The following is a 9,235-nucleotide window of genomic DNA, read 5'->3' as shown; positions in this document are numbered from 1 at the left end:
GATGGTGGAGGGATAGGAAACTAATAAGAACATTGAGATATGGAAGATCAAGAAGTTAGTCAAGGCCCTGGAGGCAGCCAGTGGCAATGGTACAAGTATGATTTCCTTGGTAATACCACCGAGGGATCAAATTTCATGTGTCACTAAAATGCTAGGTGATGAGTTTGTTGGAAATAATACTGAGAGTGGGGGGTGAATCAGTATTATCAAATCGATAAAACTTTTTCATTTCCATTCATAAGATTCATAAACCACGTATATCCAGAATACTTATGATTCAGTTAATCCATTAAACGATGATATTTAGTTAGTGCAACAGAACTTTATTAACCATATGAGCAGTAAACAGGAGTAGTAAAATAGAACAGATCATCACATACAAGAAGCACAAATGAACACCATGATGTAAGGTGGAAACCCAATGCGGGAGAAAACCACCTGCTGCAAGTCGTCTCTATCTTCTTTTAATAAGAAACTTCCTTTTACAATATTTTGTACTGGTGCAGTCTTATACCAGTACACAGGCTTCTACCTGTAGAAGGCGACAACCTTCTCTCTCTCTCCAGACTCTCCTGGAAGGGAGCTACAACCCCCTTAGCTCTTGTACTAGCCGATCCATTTACTAGTACGTAGGTGCAGGCCTACTGAAATGCTCCAACCTTTACTTGTTTTCCAGCTGCTACTGGAAGGGAGCTACCATCCCCTTAGCTCTTGTACTAACTGATGTAGGTGCCGACCTACAGAAGGCTACAACCTTCTCTTTCATCCTCCAGGTACCACATTTCATACATTTTCAAACTGGATACTCATGGAACATAACATCATAATCTGAAAGGCCACGTTTCATCGAATTTTCATACTGGACCCATCAATATCGTTGAAGCACGTAATCAATCAATCTTCTAAATCACCCTATCACGATATCGTTACATATACAAGGATAATATGTGTGTTAGCAACTAGATCTAGTCCACCAGATCACATAAAGATAAGTCCTTAAGAACTTGATCCATTCATCCATCAATACTAAAACTAAACATAATCATTCAATCAATTACTTCTCAGAATGTTGTTATCATAACACAACTTACCAGTAACCAGACATTAATTCAAAACCGTGAACACAGCAGTAACAGGAAAAATAAGCTAAATCATATTTTCTGAGAAGTCTGCAACTTCACCAATAGGAATTCTGCGGGTATCCGCACTTTCTCCGTGTCTAGCCTGTGGATCACCGCACCTGCGCCTCTGGCTCACCTACACACCTCCGCACCTGCACATGCTGCTGATCTGCGGGTATCCGCACCTGCAAACGCTACTGATCTGCGGGTATCCGCAACTGCTGAGTCTTTTGATCTGCGGGTATCCGCACCTACGTAGTCTTCTGACCTGCAGATATCCGCACCTTCTCTGTGTCGCTCCTGCGTACCCAAGTTATCAAAGTTATATATCTGATCTTGCGCTAACTTGCATACCCAAATTATCAGATCTGATCATGCGTCAAAGAGATCTCGACCCATCAGTAGATCTTAACCCTCTTGAAATGCTCAGGTTCCTCCTTGCTTCAGGTTTAGCTATTATTCACCAACAGATCACCAGTATTTCAGATCTTACTCTTCTCAAGATATTCAACACATCAGTGCCTAGCCAATTGATCTCCTTTCCTTTTTATAGACAAGGCCTTGCTCAAACCATGGTCCAAAACCATAGGGATCCAATACTAGGGACCCAAAACCTGGGTTCAATACTTTAAAACCATGGGCCAAAACCATAGGATCAAACACGTCGAACTAAATACCATGGATCACTCATAAGTTTTCCCACGTGTGTGCGCTTTTCTTTGCATGAAAGTTTGTGATATTTAGTCTGCACCTTTTGTTCGGAACCCCTGCGAACATGACCGCACCTTTTGAATGGCGCACTTGCGGACCCAGCCTAAGGCCACATCTTTGTGAACAGGAACCTGCGGGCCTTTCATTTTTTACATTCTTTGTAGTCTGATCATCAACTTTTTGCTATTGCCCTGCTGCACTATGATCTATCATCTGTGAGAGTTTCCATCAAGGACAACACTTGTACCATAATGCCAAAAATCTCCCCCTTTGGACTTGATGGCAAAGCTAATTTGACATACTGAGAGTTGTCTTCTGATTCCTTTGAGTTGTCCTGCATCTCACATCTGATATCACTTCTGTAGAGTTATGTATATGAGATTTGTTCTTCTACAAGTGGGTTGCCATCAAGTACAACACATGCATCATAATGCAAACAATCTCCCCCTTTGGACTTGATGTCAACAACACCAAATCACTCTCCCCCTTTGACATCAAGGGCAAAGGGCCGACCAAGATATTCTCTTTCCTTGATAACCATTCCGTTGTCCATACTCCCCCTGAGTACCTGCTGAAACCTCTGATTGAGCTCCCCCTTTGTTGTTGGGAAAAGTATCCAATACGGAATGACCCTATCCCACTCTAAGGGTGATAGTTCCTTAGCAACAATCAAAGCAAAGCTATCTGAGATTACTTCTTCATGAGATGTAAAAGAAGGGAGAAAGAGATCCACTAACCGATGTCTTTCGCTAATGGTTGATCCAATCTTCTCTCCTTGCTGCTTGCCCCCAACTCCTTGCTCTTTCACTGGCCCAGCTACACCAAGATCCTGCAAAATGGCAAGAGAGGGAAACTACAAGAAGCATACATTCATAATTGATTCAAGGATTAGAATAAATCAAATACACAAGTATAACAACACACCATTGAGACACAGGCATATAGAAGAACCTCAAATGCTTTATTAATGGAAGAAGTAAGGTTCAGGAAGTGATACAACCATAAGAGGCCCAATCCAGCATCACCTTCCCAGCAGAAAGAAATCTCCTCTTCACCTCCTTCAAAACAAATCACCCAATAGTTCTAAACTCAAACCAACAGCACTTCCTTACATTCACAAGATTCCAGCCTCCCTAGACCTCATGAGAAAGCTCTATATATAGGAGTTTTGGAGAAAGGATGAGTCAGCTTGAGGCTGGCATGAAGCTGACTAGTGTCCTCTCTCACTTCAGTTATTCTTCAATTCTTGAGTCCACTTGGAGGTTCTTGCTTCCACTTGGAGATCTAGACCCTCTTACTCATCACCAGTCGAATTCCCTGATCCAAGTGTCATTTTGGAAGCTTCCTGGGCATTGACACCTTGAGGAATGACTGTGCCACATGTCCCAACTCGCCCAGCGCAGGTAGCCTTCTTTGCAGTTGACATTCAGCGCAGGTAGACAGTGGAGCAGTTGACATTCAGCGCAGATGCTCAGTGGAGCAGTTGACATGATCGAGAATTGCTTTGTTTTTTAGTGTTTTCAGGTGGAAAACTTTTATTCAGTGCTGTGGTTTGCTGACCTTGTTCCTCTAGGGGTAGGAACAACATGTTTAGGGCCTTTGGATCCCTTAGATTATGGACATTTCATGCTTCATGCTGTAAGGCACAAAAATGTCTATAACAGTTGCCCCCTAAAGTATGAGGTCGTTTATCGGGTGAAATGCTTTATCAGGAGGATCCGAAGTTCATTCAATTGCTGAGAGGTGACCTGTAATAAAATACAATACAATACATTATTTTTCATTCTGCTTTCATGATCTAGCTGAGGCGGGCATTCCCATGCTCAGCTTTATAAATTCATTTTGGTACATAGAACAAACGATCGTCTGATGATAGACTGATAATTCTCTGCTGAAATTACCATCCTTTGAGTAGGATGATCATCTGCTGCAATGATGTACATGTCAAATGTCTTTATATTCCCTGAATATATATCGCAGCCCGGATGGATGAAACTAGATCCGGGGCCTTCAAACTCGTTCGATCTTCACTCTAAGTACAAGTCGATCCATGTGAGAATTGCGCTGAAGTCGAACATGGAAAGACATCGCTTGATTACCGGTCAATGATGTAAACCGTTAACAAGCGCGAGAGGAATCACCGATTATGATAATGACCCTCAAGGTACTGCAGTACAATTCACGTGCTGTGAATAAAGGACTTGGCGTCGAACACCACGCAAAATCTTTCGGTCGAAGGTCATTGATGTATACCTGTCGCCGGAAGTGAGAAACTTGCCATTGAGGCATGCAAGTTTCAAAGTACTGAGGGGGTTGTTCCTAGATCAACTTCTTGGATAATGAGCTGAAGTCGACAAGAAGCGATCCATCAAAGGAGGGCCTTAATGAATCCCACATCAGTGATACGGAACGGAGCTAATGATTTTAGTGGAGATGAAAACAATCTGTGACATATGATTCAGGGTGGCGGTCATGGATGGATGAAGGATAATGTATGGCAGTGGATGGGACACGGTTGACTCTTTCTGAACAACATCTCTTGAACATATAACGACACTGATGCGATGGATCGGTAGCATTACCCCAAATGTGGATGGTTTGGCGAGACCATGGTGATGAGACCGGTGAATGAAACAACCCAACCCGATGTGATACGGAGGAAAAGTGTCATGTTCAAGAGCGACCTGCTACCATTAAAGCATTGAGGTTCTCCCGATTTTTCCCCAGTCATTTCTGACCAGTACCTCTTTATTTTTGTCAAGCTTGAGGAGGATAACATATGCTTGTTCTATAACCTGCCCTTCGGGCAAGCCCATCGCTATGTTTTAACGAGCCTAGCGATAGGGAAACTCGTTCTCGTCTAAAGACAAGTTTGTCGCTATTTAATCATTTTAACGAGTCTAACGACAAGGAAAACTCGGTCCTTTCCATTTTTAGAGAGTCTGAAAAGGTACGGAAAGTTAACTCCAAAATTCCTTTTTCGTCATCTAATCCCTTAAGTCCGAAAAAGTATAAAACAATACAGAAGGGATGAGTTTTCGATAATTTTAACGAGCCGAATAAAACAAGCGCTCGACCTTTTTGTGCAATAATCCCTCAGGTCCAAAAAGATTAAAATCTAGAGGAGGGATAGCTCTTCCGGTCCTTTTAACGAGCTGGCAGGCCAAAACTCGGCAATCTTTTCATATTTTACGAGTCAGTTGAAAAGAGCTCAAAGAAGACTCGTCTTTTGAGGAACGAGTGATAAACAGGGATAGCAGCAGATTCCAAGTACAGGTTGGAATTTTCCAATCACGGTAGTGTCACAAGGATGGCTAGGTGAAATCACTCTTCACAGCTGTTCCTCAAAATGGGTAAACAATCATATGGAGGTGAACGATCGGCCAAATTACGGTGGAGGTGGCAGGTGCAAACACGACCAAGGCTTTTTATGGCTGATAAATTTACAATCACAGCGGTTATTTACCGGGGTAGGTTCATTTTTTATTTAAAAATGAGCTTAAACTCTGGAGGAAACATTTCTCACTGCTTTTATTTATTTTTTAACGAGCATGAAGACCGCGTTAAAACTGCTCGGATCTTGCGTTTATTTTTTAACGAGCATGAACTTTATGCTAAAACTGCTCGAAATACCAGTCATAAGATAAGAAATGTCCCCTGTGAGATCTCTATTTTTTAAGGAGTTTCATCTTCACTAAGCTTTACTCCATATCCTTTCTTTATGCAAGTTCGGAAACGACTAATCCAAAAAAACAGATAAATAACCGCTCTTTGCTTGCACTCCAAAAGGTTTGCATGCCCCCAGGTATAAAATACAATTTCAAGGCTGCCCCTACTTATCCATCAAAACATTTGTTTTAAAGGGTGAGGCTTGCCTCTTTCTGGTTACCCAAAGATTGTTTCGTTAATCTTTCAAACAAAACATTTCCTCGGCACTGTCTACCGAAATAGACAAGGGTGAATGACTCTTGTCAAACACGTAACCTTGACAAAAGAATCCTATCCTAGAACAACCCCACTTCCATCCACGGACGGGGTACGGACTAGTCATATTCTCTCGCGGAAATTCTATCTTATACCCAAAGTTTTCTCTGACCTAAGCAGACCAGGATGCATGCCCCCTGGGTTCCAGTCCCATCTTTCCGAATCACTCGCACTCATCGGGAAGGAGGACTGGGGGTGGAAACATTTCTTGATTGAATAGACCATTCAAGGTTGGTATGTGACTAATTGTGATGCGTGATCCCAGAAATGAAAGTTGGTCTACGAGCTTGACCATTCTTCCTTCGTCTGGAAAACACATTACTCTAAAGAGTGAGGAGACTATTGCTCCCATGCAATATATATAGTCTCGTCCAAGGAGTAGGTTATAATCCAAGGGTCCTTGAACGACCATCACGTTCATTTGAATGGTCTTCCCTTTCAATGTAACAGGTACATTGGGGAGGACCCCTAATGGTCGACTGGTTCCTTTATCGAAACCCGAGAGATTTCTTATCTCAGGTAAAAGCGTCGGGGAACCCAGTGCTTTCCAAGCAATAGAGGAAAGGATACTCACAGATGCCCCTTCATCAATGATAGTGCCAGCCATTACCATTCTGTAAATTTGGACTATGATTCTGAATGGTATACTGGCTGGCAACCGGGGTTTGCCTAGTTGGTTCCAATCAAAGGACACAACCAGGTTGCTTGGTGGTGGGACCGAATACACGGCCGGATATGACCCTGACGATGTTCCTTCCTGCGATAAAGGAATGGGCGCATTGCCCTGATGCTCATCAGAGTCTGTGTTGATGAAAAGAATCTGGATGGTGTCATCCTTATTCTCTTCAGTGAGGGTGTCATTTGAAGATGAATCTTCAGTGACGGTGTCATTTGACGATGAAACTTCTGAAGGAAGAACCGGGTCAGCTGCCGTTTCGACCTTTGGACTTTCGTCCGGTCTGGATTCAGTAGGTTCATTTTCAATGACTGACGCTTCAGCTGACCACTTGAGCGGGCCAGCCGTATTCTCAACCAACAAAGGACTTGGCACGAGTTTTTTGTATCCAGGAGGAAGTCGCAACGGTGAAACCGGACGATCTTCCAAAACTCTCTTCGCTTCGTCTAAGAAGGGACAACGGTGGATGGCGTGATCGCCTTCACACAGTCTGCAGGGGGATCTTGCTCCCCCTCTTTGTCTTGAACCTTCACTTTCGCTAGTTGACGGTAAGCATTCAACATGGCTATCAGAGGTTGATGCTCCCGAATTGTGCAAACGAGGGGACCAGTCCCTTAGTATCCAGGGAATACAGGGACAATCTCTATGGAAGTGGTCTCCTCTACATATGACACATGGCGATTTAGTCCCAGTCTGTGCTGTGTGTGGATTTTTGTCAGATGTCTTTTGCTTGCCCCCAGTCGCCTTAGGCTCCTTCTTCTTCTTCTCTCTCTTCTTCTTCTCCTTTTTCTCCATGGGAGCTTGGCTTTTGCCGGCTCTACCTTGCGAAGATGAAGGATTGGATGAAGATTTATAGGAAGTAGAAGGCTGGTGGGCAGCTCTAGACTGATCTAACTGTTGACTCGACTGTTCAGGAACCGTGGTGTTCTGAACTACATTAGTTGAGAATAGCCAAATTGGCAGGCCAATTGTCAGTCCTGGAAGCGACAATGTGGCCATGTGGGGCGCACCAACTTCTCCCCAAGAGGAGAAAGGACTAGGATTTCCATCATGTGGAATTCCTTGGTTGGTGCGTTCCATGTTCTCGACCTACAGATCAACGCAGGAATAGGAGGTGATTATGTTCCGTTTAAAATAAATTTTATAACGACGCTTTAGACACAACTTGCTTTTTCAGTTTTTAAGAGTCGAGAAAAAGCTAAAGATGACTCTAGTCTCCTTCGATGTTTTAACGAGCCCGAAGTGACAAATGCTCGGATGGACTTTTTCAGTTATAGAGTTTGAAAAAGGCCAAAAGAAACTGCTATGGAGATCTAGGCAGAGGGTGTGCCAAACTTTTCGCAAAACCACAGAATACGTTTTACGGTACGAGTGGTCGATCTTCGTGAATGTTGTGTTCACTGCATTGCGATCAGTAGGGTGGCCGACACGACTTCCTATGGATAAAGGCTTTGTTCCTATAGGGGTCTCCCAATATATACGCAACGGTACGTGGGAGCACAAGTCCGTATTAGTGCCACCGACTCTCAGGAGGAATCACCCACCTTCTTCGAGATCGACAGTCAGTATGTTTAACGACGCTGGAGCACGTCTCTACCTTAGACCTCTATGTGTTTGCGTTATGTTTCAATGCGTTGTTATGTAAATTCAATTTATTTTAAGTTGATCTTGTTTAGCAGTTTGCCTTTATGGATCACCACGAGATGTATGGTACAACTCCTAAATGCAGTCTAAGATGATAAGCAAGCTTTTCAATCTTTCAACTTTGAAAATCTTAACTACTGAGGGAAAATAAAGACATCATCTTTTCACACAGATCATAGAGCACACACTAATGCACTTTTCCCTAAATCAACATGCAAACTGTCAAAATGCACATGCACAATGCAGGTATTTCTTTTTCTCTTTCTTAATGTTGATGTACTACAAAAAGAAAGCTGTTGTATAACTTTGAATTCAATTTCAAGTGAAAGCAAACAGGCTTTAGTCCAAAATCAAAAGACACCTTAAGATTTACTTGTTTCGACACTAGAAATACATAAATTCAAACCACATGACGAAAGCAAAAGCTCAATCAGCTATGAACAGCAAACAAACTAACTCTTAAGATCAAAACGACACTTATCATAGGTCTAGATCTAAGAGGCCACAGCAAGACTAGTTCACTTTCGTTATGGGAAACTGCAAATGATGTAAGAAATACACAAAGAACAAATACAGTTTCTTTATACAACCGAGGCGGAATAGTGGCAAAGAAAGGTGGTTTTAGATAGGTACATTGACTGATAACAGGCTGCAAAAACAAGGATGAAAATAGGGCAATAAACAACAGGGAACCCCAGTTGCACAAGGCAAAACTGGTTCAGCGCAGGTAGTACACTGTCAGTTTGACATTCAGCGCAGGTAGCCCCTTCGGGATCTGCGATGAAATGCAGACTGCCTTCACAGTGCCTGCAATGAAGAGAGAAACTCTCGTTTCTCTTGGTTTCCGGGTTACAGATTGCTCAAAAATTCACAGTTTTTGGCCAAATCAAAAGCTATCAATCAAGTACACACTAAAGGGTAATTAGGAGGATGAAAAGCTATCACTAAGAGCTATTCAGAGTCCTTGTGGATCAGCTCTTCAAATCATAAACATGCCCAGAAACTCAGCTAGAGTAGCTGCCCTCTACTTTGCATTTGAAAGATCCAAATGCAGTTCGATTCAGTACTCCTTGTGTTTAAGAAATGAATAGCAAGAAAC

At 42.7% G+C, this 9,235-nt stretch overlaps 1 pseudogene; it reads left to right on the top strand.

Annotated features, from left to right (window-relative positions):
- The first annotated feature begins 1 nt into the window (after position 1).
- Positions 2–9,235, top strand: part of LOC149266448 (eukaryotic peptide chain release factor subunit 1-1-like) — a 32,910-nt pseudogene continuing 23,676 nt past the window's right edge.

The sequence above is a fragment of the Pinus tabuliformis genome, chromosome 6 (assembly GCF_031772625.1).
Source record: "Pinus tabuliformis cultivar Carrire ecotype Pingquan chromosome 6, CPIR1, whole genome shotgun sequence".
In the NCBI taxonomy this organism is placed as follows: Eukaryota; Viridiplantae; Streptophyta; class Pinopsida; order Pinales; family Pinaceae; genus Pinus; species Pinus tabuliformis.
This window is presented reverse-complemented; position numbering and strand designations above follow the sequence as displayed.